Source organism: Microtus pennsylvanicus, chromosome 8 (assembly GCF_037038515.1).
Source record: "Microtus pennsylvanicus isolate mMicPen1 chromosome 8, mMicPen1.hap1, whole genome shotgun sequence".
Lineage (NCBI taxonomy): Eukaryota > Metazoa > Chordata > Mammalia > Rodentia > Cricetidae > Microtus > Microtus pennsylvanicus.
Genome location: NC_134586.1, coordinates 32,842,614 through 32,854,356, shown reverse-complemented (window position 1 = coordinate 32,854,356; position 11,743 = coordinate 32,842,614). Strand labels below are relative to the sequence as shown.

Sequence of the window (11,743 nt, the reverse complement as noted above, 5' to 3'; positions counted from 1 at the left end):
ACTCCACTTATCCAGTTTCACTCTCTGCAGTTTCTATTACAGCTAATTTGAAGATAATACATGGAGAATTCCAGAAATAAGCAATTCATTTGCTTTAAGTTGTGTGCCACCCCGGGTACCGCGAAGAAGGCCCACATCATCCTGCTTCATCCCACACAGGATGTGAGTCACGCCATTGTCTGGCATGTCCACGCTGTGAACACCGCTCCTCATCTAGTCACTTGGTAGCTGACTTGGTCACCAGACAGAGGGGACTGACACAGTACCACAGTGCCACAGTTCAGGAGACCATTGATGTCATAGTCTAATGCCGCCGCGATGCTTATGCTGTGTGCCTCTCCGCAACTCGGCACACAGGCATGACGTCAGCTGGCATCGCAGAAGGGTGAGTACGGCACAGTGGGCACAATGGGATGCTCCAAGAGGCCTTGTTCGTTGAACTTTTGCCATAGCGTAAGGGGGACTGTTCGTGTTATCCATGTTAACTGTTGTGTATTTCTTACCGTACCTAATCTATAAATGAAACTGCCGTAGTATGCATGCGTAGGAGGGAACATAGCCGGAGCAGGTTTGATATGATTTGTGATTTCAGGCATCCACTGATGTCTTAGAGCATGTCCCCCTGGAAAAGCAGGAAACGCTGGGACTGCGGATTGAAACAGTTGTTGGGATGAACAAGAGAGAAAGCCAGAAGGCAGAATAAATAAGCTTTTCCTTAAGAAACCAACAAGCAAATGAATTAATGGGTGACATCATCAGTGCCCATAGATGGCTAAGGGACAGGACCTTCTGCCAAACTTTGAAAGTGCTGGTTCCCAAACATGGCTACAGGTTCAAGGCCCCACCCCACCCCCATCTCAGATCCACTCACTCAGCATCTTTAGATGCAGGACCGAGTCTCGGCATTTTAAATTCTCGGAGTGTAAGCCCCAGACCCTCAGCTAAGCGGAGAATCTGCGTTCTTTCAGTTGCACTATGCTCATAAAGGAGGCGATGTGGGGCTGCTCATTTGCATGTCTGATAAGCTTTCGGTGCTTAGCTGCTGGCTGGGGTCAACTGAGACTGTGCTCGGGACCTCTATACAGCGAGAGGGCGGAGGAGGGGGAGGTGCTGCACGCTGGTCTGGGGCAAGAAGCTAAAGCGTGGGGTAGATTGCTCCATCCAATACTGTTCTCGTTCCTTTCTCATCTTCATAGATGACACAGCTGAGGTCTGGGGAAGGGTGGCAATTTGCCCAAAGCCTGCTCTCCATCTTAGAAAAAAAAATGAGTTCAGAGCATTGGTGTGTGTCTCAGTCACTCGTGTTTGATGCCTGGTGCTCAAGGCCAGGCCCCTTAGCTAGCCTTTCCTCTGGCTAGGTGATAGCAACCATCCCAGGTCCCTCTCTAAAGATGGGGGTGGGGATCAGCTCTATTTCCTGGCTTGTGAAGGAAGGCAAGGGCTATGCAGGCACCCCACATCTCACATTTATAAAGGAAGTAGCAGAACTGTGTCCCTCCTGCTGGGGCCTCTGCCCTGGGGGGGGGGGGGAGGGTGAACTGAATGCTAAGGCCTGGGAAGTCAGATATTGACTCCTTTTCTTTTCATAGAAGGTCTCCCGTGGGGTCCTTGTATTTCACACAGCTCGTCCGCCTCCCTGTCTGTTTCATGCTCTCTGGAGATGGCATTAGAGGCAGTGGGCTGGAGACCAACAGCCACTTACCCCCTTTCTCCTCCACACCCAGCTCTGATTTTGTTTGGGTATCAGGGAGCTTCATGCTATAGGTGAATATGGTTCTGCCCCCACTGGTTGGTGAATCTTTAATGAGTCTATTCTAGTCATGTGGTTCTTTGCCCTGGATAGCAGTTAATAGGAATCTGGGCATAGGAGTAATCCTAGCCAACAAGGTATGGTGGGCAGACCTGGAAGCATGGAGTTAGGAAGGCTTTGTGAGGTTGTTTGGTGTTTCTTTTTTTTTTTTAAGACAAGGTCTCTGCATCCCCAGCTAGCCTAGAATTCACTATGTCTACTGGGCTGCTCTCCATCTCACAGATCTCCCTGCTTCTGCCTCCTGAGTGTTGCAAAGATCCATGCCACCATGCCCAGCAGTTTGGGGTCTTATATGATGAGAAACAAGATGGACACATGGGTGGAGATAAATGACCAAAATGTTTAATACAGTTCTAACAGCAGAATTCAGGTAGCAGACATCCAGGCAGTCGCTATGCTATTAACTTGCCTATGTTTTGAAGTTTTCATCATAAAAACACTGAAAGATGATGCCAAGTTTTTAATGAAGCCAGGTGTGTGTAAGCTCTAGGAGCCAACAATTCTATTCCTACGTGTTTGCCTAACAGAGTGGCAGGCTTAGTGTTGGTCCCAACCCCTCCCCACAAATGACAGTTTGGGCTTAGCTCAGGCTGGACTGCGACCCGTAAACACTCGTGTTCTTCAGACACCTTATAAAGTGGGTTTGTTTGCCAGGGAAAAGCCGCTACTTTCTTATCCGCTGCTACAGTCGTCGTCATTGTCCCCCCATCTCTGGAGAGGGCATCCGGTTCTCCAGTAATTCAAACCGGCTTCCAGAAGATCACAACTCCACGCTAGTTCTTAGGCTGCTCTAACTAATCCTGCCTCCTCCCAGATACCCATTCTCTTTATAACCAGTGAGTTCAACACACACACACACACACACACCCCATCCCTCTTCTCTCCCTCTCTTCTCAAGAGACAGCCTTGGCAGTAGGGAATAAACTTTTTTCTTTTCCACCCACGGAGCAGCCATTTTGCTAGTTTCTTCACTGTGCCCTGCAATAATGTTTATCAAAAGATAGTGCAAATGATAGTATTCAGCACATCATCTCAACAGCCCTCCACTGGAGGCCACGATGCTCATCAGCAGAAGGATGGGAGGACTGTGAGATTTCCAAATAACAGACATATAAATGAACAAGCCACAGCGCCAAGGGACAGATGAGATTTCATCAGTCATGGTGCTGGGCAAAGGCACTGAGAATGCTGTGTGTGGCAGCGTGAATGTAAAGCTCACAGAGGCTGGTCCAAGCTGTAGTGGGAACCGCAGGGCATTGCTTACCTATGTTGGGGAAAAGACTTTCTGCAGTAGGGTGGGGTTGCTTAACATCTCTCCTGCCGTCCTATGTGTCCTAGGTGTGGGCAGGCCAGCCTTCAAAGGCGGCACACAGGAAGGATGGAGCCTGGCCTCCTGACAGCATCTTTGGCAACCTTGACTCTGACCTCTCTCCTGGCTTCCATTTGGCATGGCAGATGCCTTCACTGGCTGAGCCCTTTGCTGGAGCTGGCACAGTAAACCTAACAGAAAAGGCCAGAGGGAAGCTGGGGTCCCATAGGTACAGAATCATGGCAGCTTTCCCCAGGGAAAGAGAGCTGCTTTTACTGCTGGGGAAACTGAGGCACAGAAAGGCAAAGGCAGAATGTTAGACATGAATCAAGGTGGTCATGGAGCTGGGTCACTGGCCCTTTTCCTGTATTCTAGGACAGCATGAGTGACGGCTTGCTCCTCCCTACACCGCATCTATGATCTCTTCTCCTCAGGCCATCCTTGATGCTAGGCTGAGATGTCCCGAGGGCCAGGCAGCTAGGACAGATTCTCTGGAAGTCCTGAAGAGGAACAAGTGTGGGGTAGCCCAAGGGCTGCTCACCCATCAGCTACCCTCCCCTCCTGGTTGGTAAAATGAAAAACCCTTTTGTTCAGCAGGGGTCCCCCACGTCCAGATCACTCTTCCTCCACCTCTTTGCTCTGCCCAGAGCAGAAGATAACCTCTGTCCCCCAAGCTGGCCACTCCAGGTTCTTTCTCAAGCCCTGGCTTTGGTGCCCTTCTACAAGACTTTCTGGACTCACCCACTTCGGTTTGGAATTGCTAAGTTCCTAGAGGCTGCGTCCTTGCTCTGCTGCAGGAACTAACCTGACGAGGCGGTGACAGAATAAAGACACACACACAGGAAAGCTGGGATCCGGTGAACTGGGTCCTCTGATGGAGGAACCTCAGCACTCTGGGAATGCAGTATGCTAATTATATAAAGTTGAACTGGGAGGCAGGTTATTGCATACAGCTGAATGAAAAAGTGTGGTTATTACATACAGATAAACAAGGAGGCGGGGTTTGTGGTACACAGCTGGATCAAGGAGGCAGGCTTAGTTAGTCTCAGTAGGAGCAATCTCTGTAGGGACAATTTCCAGGCCATACACATGGCGGGAGGGAACCATGGTGGACTTCTGCATACACTATCAACATCAGAATATGGACCAGGGGATATATTTGCCATCCCTCTGAGCTTCACCTTTAGGGGAAAGGTTTTGCCATTTTCCTGTGGGTCTTGAGGCTATATGGTCCTTGACACGACTGTGCCCATATCTATAGCACACATCTGTCAGGACTTCACCCACTAAGAGCTTCCTCTACTCCACATACCACACAGGCAGAAAATAGGCAGAAAGTCCCCCGTGCCCAGCTCTGGAGAGGCACATCCTCATGCAGCTGTTTAACAGCTGGGGTAGCAGCACAGCCTCCCAGGCCCTGTTGGCAGGCTGGGAAACTGAGGACCAGTCAGAACAGGAGACCTGTGTTAAATCACAGCATCCTTCCCATCCGAAGATGGATGAGCCCTGACATAGTCTGAAACTGTCCAGCCTATCAGGAAGCACAGAACCCTGCTGGGGCCTTCCTGGAAAGACTAGGACAGACCAAACGCTTGGTGCTCAGCCATTCATAGAGTCCACCCAAAGCTCTGAGAGATGTATGCCACCAGTAGTCCCAGCCCACAGAGAAGAAACCAGCTATCAAATTACCTGCTCATCACCAACATACTTGATTTCTTTCCCTAGCAACTAAAGCAGCCAGAAAGAGCTTCCATGGTGTTTAAATAAACCTACGGACTTGTTGGAAAGCATAGTGGGCAGTGCCAGCAGGGCCAGAGAGGAACACATCCCATAATAAATGTGAACACATGCATATAATTTGGCAAGAGAGAGTAAGAATGTGTGTTCCTTTGTGTGATCTTTGACTCAGCCCTTCGAGTTTCCAGACTTATTTTCTTAGTCATTGCTCAGAGATGCAACCAACATTTCCAGAAATGTCACCATGGCATTGCATGTGACAGCAGCCATAGAAGAAAGAACTCACTGGAAGCTTGAAGGCAGGCTTTTCAGGATAGATGTTGAGCCCCCACCCCCAGGCCAGCAAACACCCCTCGGCTATTCAAAGTGACATTGGAAAAGAACAGCAAAAGTCACTTGGCTTCAACAGGTCACAGTTTGGTGATGGGTAAAAATAGGATGCAAGGTTCCACATTCAGATCGTCCCTGACTCTCGAGGACCAGATGTCTTTAGCTGGGCTGTCATCTAAAAGTGACAGGCATTTGGCAGAAGCCATGTCTCGAGTCTTTTTCTTTGAACTGTAGTCTTTCCTGGGCTGGTAATATTCAGTGTAACACTATGTTGCCGTGTAGAGTGGGAAACTGAGCCTCTCATCAGTCCCTGCATGAGATGAGCCAACTGCCACTCTGCCACTGTCATGTGACGAATCGAGGGCCCGCTGAGTGTTTCCTGTGCTTTTCAACTTCTGATAATTTCTGAATATATGCTCTATTGGGATGCAACCCTATGGTCACATAGTACCACACAGCCCCTGTTGTCTGTTGATCCTCAGTTGGAAGGAGATCTTGGGCGCTGGAGTCGGGGTACTATCCAGATTAATCAGAGTGCCAGCTACGTTTGCTGCAGAGGTAGGCATGATGCCTGTTGTCGTCCCTGCTCTTGGCAACTCTCCTAGTTTGGGTTACTGTTGCCAAGATGAAACATCATGGCAAAAGCGAGTTTGAGAGGAAAGGGTTCATTTGGCTTATGCTTCTACATCACTGCCCATCATCAAAGGGAGTCAGGACAGGAACTCAAATGGAAGGAAACTGGAGGAACAGATGCAGCTTGCTGGCTTCCTTAGCCCGCTTATAGCACCCAGGACATCACTCACAGTAAACTGGACCCTCCTCCATCCATCACCAACTACGAAAATGTCCTGCAGACTTGACTACAGCCCAATCCAATGGAGTTATTTTCTCAGTTGAAGTTCCCTCATCTCAGATGAATTCAGCTTGCATCAAGTTGACATATAACCAGCCAGCCTAGCAGATCCAGATGTGGTGGCACACACCTCTGATCCCAGTACCAGGAAGGCAGATATCTGAGTTCAAGGCCAGCCTGATCTACAGGGAGAGTTCCAGGACAGCCAGGGCTACACAGAGAAATCCTGTCTCAAAAAACCAAATAACAAAACAAAAAAACAAAAGAAACTCCAAAAACCAACTACCCAGCCCAGAAACCTTTCACGAAAGTTGCTCTTGCTCAGCTCAGTGTCCTCAGGTGGGACCCAGAGGCACAGGGAATTAGACTCCGAGCTGCTGTCGTGTGGATCCAGAACTGGAGTGCCAGAGCTCATGTTGTCTGTCACTGTGAACCACACATGGGCAGAAACAAGACCTGAAACTTTAAGTTGTGCTTCATTCAGAGGGCCAGCAATATAAGGAGGAGACCAGTTCACACTTAGGAAACATAGACCACCTCAGTCATGGTCAGGTGATCAGCCTCATCCCCGAGTTTTGTGGTGTCAAAGTCCTCCTTCTCTATCTTTTTTTTTTTTTTTTTTTGATTTTTCGAGACAGGGTTTCTCTGTGGCTTTGGAGCCTGTCCTGGAACTAGCTCTGTAGACCAGGCTGGTCTCGAACTCACAGAGATCCGCCTGCCTCTGCCTCCCGAGTGCTGGGATTAAAGGCATGTGCCACCACCGCCCGGCCAAAGTCCTCCTTCTCAGTTGTCTCTCTGTACCTGCATGTTCGAGGCATGCTGAACTGTTCATAGGGCGTTCATGCAGACTTCTCAGGTGTGGAGGGAAAACCTGCCCTGATAACACAAGACATAAAAGTGCCCTGTCTGTCTCTTCTGTACCACTGGAGGTCTATGTGCTAAAGACTTAGTCTCTTGTTGGCACTTTTAGGGGAGGGTGGAAGCTTTAGAAGGGGGGACCTAGTGAGACAGGCAGGGTAGGGAGACCATGTTCCCTTCAGCGAGTGTATTGTTTGCCAGAAGCCTAAAGGAAACAGATGCATCACTCACAGAGTGAAGCCCTCAGAGCAAAAGAACCAGAACCCTTTCCCCAATATATGTTGATCGCCCCAGGGCTTTGCCACAGTACCTGCCCTCTAGGACCTATGTCATGCCCCTCCCCTGCCCCTGCTTTGTTCTTCCCTTGAAGCATCCCAGCTGCTGGGATGACTTTGCATGTGGCTGGTTCAAGTGCACACAAACGTTCAGCACTCTCTTCTAAGCTGTTTTCAGTGATCATCAATCACTTTTATAATCAAGGTGGAGAGAAGGCAATAAAAATCAGTGGGTCATGCAAAGAGGATAGAAAATTCCTGAAGACGGCTCTCCCCCAGGTGTTAGCGATGATTGCTGCCAGATGGTGGGAGGACGATTGCACTGGGGATCTTTCCCTTTGTTATTTTTTCAGTGGAAAGGGAGTTTGTGGGTTTAGAATTCTGGCATGTTGTCTTCTGAGGTTCCACAGGGTGGGGTGGGGTCAGCCGTGGCTGGAAGGGATCCTGAAGATGGAGGTGGTACCTGTAGACTCTTGGTGGCACCCCATCTCCCCACCAGCCTGGGACATGACCACTTCTCCCTGCCATACACCGGAAAAGCTTGGAGCCGATGCCAGCTTGTGTCTCTCTTCGTCCCCTCCCAGGAGAGCCATGTCCTCGCTCATCTGTAACTTTCAATTAACCAGGCACCAGGCTCCAGCTCAGAGGCTGAACAAATGTTCCAGGGAGGGGAAGAAAATCCAGCCCCAAAGCACTGGGAGGACATTTCCTTTTAATTAAAGTGAGAATTAAGGCAGCTCTGAAACCCATTCTGGTGAGACCAGAAGGTGGTCGGGGAGGGAAGGTGGCCAGGGAGGTGTTCTTGGGAGGGAGGTGGGAGGCAGGGTGCAGGGTGCGGGGAGGGAGCCATCCTCCCCTGTAGTTCTCATTAGGCCCCCGCAGGTCTGGGCCTGCTATTGCACAAGGACGGGTGGCTGGCATCAGATGGTCCTGGTAATTAGAACCCATGACCCCCAGGGCCACCTTCTTGGGCCAGGATTATTGCTGATACTGGCTGTCTGGGTACATGGGAGGAAGTACTTGAGCAGATGGAGTTCAGAACAGGGCGCTGGGCCTCCAGGCTCCTCCAGCCATTCTTCCTGAGCCAACCTCCCAGAGACCATCAGCCTTTGTGTCTGGTACCACCTCTCTCCCACACGAGTGGGGAGGCAGAATGGTGGTGTCACATAATGGGGACCCCCAGTTGCTGGATGTCACCACTGCTTCTGGTGTGAGTGTACCGGGGCTTCGTGGGTTTGACGGCACCTCTGTTCCTCTGGTGACACTAAGGATGGCTTAGTTGTCCCCATGGGCCTCTGCTTCCCCATCTGTAAAATAGTGATAGAGACACTGTGTTGAAGGCTTCGTGTTCAGGGTGGTGCTTTGGGAGGCTGGATCTTTTGTGTCAATCAAAGAGCCGGGAATGCTGCAAGGTAGAGAAAGATTTCATCAGCGTGGTCATGCTGGGAAGAGGAGAAGGGGGCTTTGGTGACCCAGGTTCATCATCATCACTGACATGAGGGAGAACTGGGGGTGGTCAAGGTGAGTTGTAGGCAACTTGAGTTAATAGTCTTGGTCTTGGTTGATTGGCTTAATTCTCCTTTTACAAGGTGGTTCAAAGTTCTTATTGCCTGAGGGGACAATTCAGTTTCAAAGACGTGGAGGTGATGTTGGCTTGGGGGTGATGTCTTCATGGAATGATCTCTCTGTGAGTCTCTGTGGTCCTGCATCTCCAGGATAGTCACTAGAACCCTTTATTCAGAGGTCAGCAGGTGACTCTGCCTAAACACAAGATGCCAAGCAGTCACCTAGCTTTCATGGATCCTGAAGGCCCAGGAGAGGAGCCATGCTTTTCAGCACCAGCCATTCCCAAGTCTGTGTCTGTCTGTCCTCTCTCTCTCTCTCTCTCTCTCTCTCTCTCTCTCTCTCTCTCTCTCTCTCTCTCTCTCTCTCTCTCTCTCTGTCTCTCTCTGTCCCTCTGTGTTGAATTATCTCAGGTCGACAAATACCAGGCTAGCTACAAGATAGACCAATTATATTTTTCTTTATTATAAAGGGCAAGCTCACAAAACAATCCAAGCTCAGCTATGTTGCATGGGAACCACAGAGAGCACGAACCCTGGGCGGCCTGGTGTTTCTCCCCGCCCCCACCCCAAAGGTCACGCCCCTAACTTGGTCCCACCTCTTAAAGTTCATTGGCTGACAGAGATTCCCCCCATCATTCTGTCCCTCCTCTCCCTCCTCTCTCTCTCTCTCCCCCTCTCTCCCTCTCTCTCCCCTCTCTCCCTCTCTCCCCCCTCCCTCTCTCTCTCCCTCTTCCCACTTGATGGGCTGCCAATCAAGCCCTTGAGCCTCTAGAACTCTGAGACAAAAGTAAACCTGTCCGCTTACTTCTTAAGCCCAGCTGCTTTGTCTTAATGGTAGAAGCTCCTGGATCCTCCAGCTTTCTGGGCTGCAGCAAGGAGGAGGAGGAGGAGGAGGAAGAGGAGGAGGAGGAGGAGGAGGAGGAGGAGGAGGAGGAGGAGGAGGAGGAGGAGGAGGAGGAGTCAGGAGGTGCTCAGCAGGCCTGTGCAAGGCATAGGAACAGTGCCTGCTCTGAGGCCTATACCCAGTGTCAGCTGTCATTTCACTCCAGTGTCTCTTCACGCGGAAAAATGAACTCACCATTTCATCCCAGTATCTCACGTGCTAGCTGCTTGGGTTATTTCTTTGGGTAGGTGCGCAAAGAGGCACAGAGAGGCTAAATTACTTGCAAAAGGTCACACAGCTCCTAGTAGGGAGCGAAGCTGGGACTCAACCCCAAGGCTTGTGATCTCACTGGTAACGTGCTCAGCCCATCCTTTCACCCATCTTCTGGGGATAGCAGTGTAGCTATGGAAACCGTATGCATTGAACTTTGCAGTGATAATTTTGAAGATTGTAAGTACAAAGGAAGTGGCTATCAGTTAGATGGCTGGGGTCATGGCTTAGACAGAGGAGTTCAAGCTTAAGTCTGCTGTTTCTTGGCCAGTGAGAGGGGAATGAAATTCCCACTGCTTTCCCGAGTAGCAGAAGCAAGAGCCCTATATAGCAGGATCTTCCAGGGTGGGACACAGGAAAAGAGTCTCTAGGAAGGCTACATCCCCCTCCTCTACCCCATCCCTGAGCCCATTGAACAGTCAGAGATGAAGATCTGAAGCCCATAGCCAGGACTTCATGGGAAGAGATCCTATCAGGCCCCAGCATGCTTTGGTTTCAAGGTAGGAAAACTGCCCCCTTCCTAAGAGTTAGTGGTGGAAAGAATGAGAACCCCCATTGCTAGAGCGGCTCTGCCCTGTGGTACATGTCTGAGTCCCACCCTCACTGCCTCAGAGGAATCTACCTGAAATGCAGACCTGACCATGTTGCACTTGGAGCTGAAATTCTCCCATGACCCCCATCAGGTCCCCACCAAGACCATGCCCTTTGGGTGATACACAGTGCAGTCTCATGGGCACAGCATACTCCCCTCACATACCCAGCTCCAGCTGTTCTGCTTTTGTGCTTTGGGCACGCTGCTGCCTGGGCTTTTATTTCTCCCTCTTCCCCCCTCCCTCCTTTTCCCCTCCCCCCCCCGCTTCCCCTTCTCCCTCCCTTCATCTTCCCCTCTCCCCCCTCTCTCTTTCTCCCCCCACTCGTGTGTGTGTGTGTGTGTGTGTGTGTGAGATGGAGGAGCAGGTGTGCTTGCCCGTGCATGCACACATGGAGGTCAGAGGTTGACTTTGAATGTCTGCCTCTGCTGCTCTCCACCTTGTCTTTTTTTGAGACAGGGTCTCTCACTAAGCCCAGAGCTCCCTCCTTTGGCTAGGCTGGCCAGCCAGCAAGTCCCAGAGATCTGTCCATCTCCACCTCTCCAGCATCACGGCATCCATAATTCACATGGGTGCTGGGGATCTGAATCCAGGTCTACACTGAGTTATCTCTAGCCTTCGTCTGGGCTTTTCACCTTGGGGTCCCTCAGCACATGTGTCCTTCCTTCTCTTCAGTCTGAAGCCACCAGGCTCCACTTCCATGTAACATTTCTGCCTGAACTAACCATTTCTTGCTTGAGAAAATCTGATAGCTCCTTCATCTCTGAAGGTTCCGCAGCCCCATAAGAGCTCCTGTGCTATAACTAAGAGTGAGCCACTTTCCTTCTCTGGACATAGGATTCCTGCAGCAAGGGGGCCTGAGTTTGGGTTCCTAATTCTTGAGTTTCTAGTGTCTAGGATGGTGATAGAGAATGGATGCATGAGTGACCGTGAGGATATATACGTGGATGTAAAGAGTAAGGGTGGATGAGTGGACGTGAGGATATATACGTGGATGTAAAGGGTAAGGGTGGGTGAGTGGACGTGAGGATATATACGTGGATGTAAAGAGTAAGGGTGGATGAGTGGACGTGAGGATATATCCATGGATGTAAAGAGTAAGGGTGGATGAGTGGACGTGAGGATATATACGTGGATGTAAAGGGTAAGGGTGGGTGAGTGGACGTGAGGATATATACGTGGATGTAAAGAGTAAGGGTGGATGAGTGGACGTGAGGATATATACGTGGATGTAAAGAGTAAGGGTGGGTGGTGGGTGGATGG

At 50.4% G+C, this 11,743-nt stretch overlaps 1 protein-coding gene across 1 annotated transcript in view; it reads left to right on the top strand.

Annotated features, from left to right (window-relative positions):
• Positions 1-211: 211 nt before the first annotated feature.
• Positions 212-11,743, top strand: part of Hrh1 (histamine receptor H1) — a 157,501-nt gene continuing 145,969 nt past the window's right edge. Inside the window, exon 1 of the mRNA XM_075983137.1 lies at positions 212-385. The gene's annotated coding sequence lies outside the window, so the exon portion shown is untranslated. The remainder of the gene's footprint in view (positions 386-11,743) is intronic.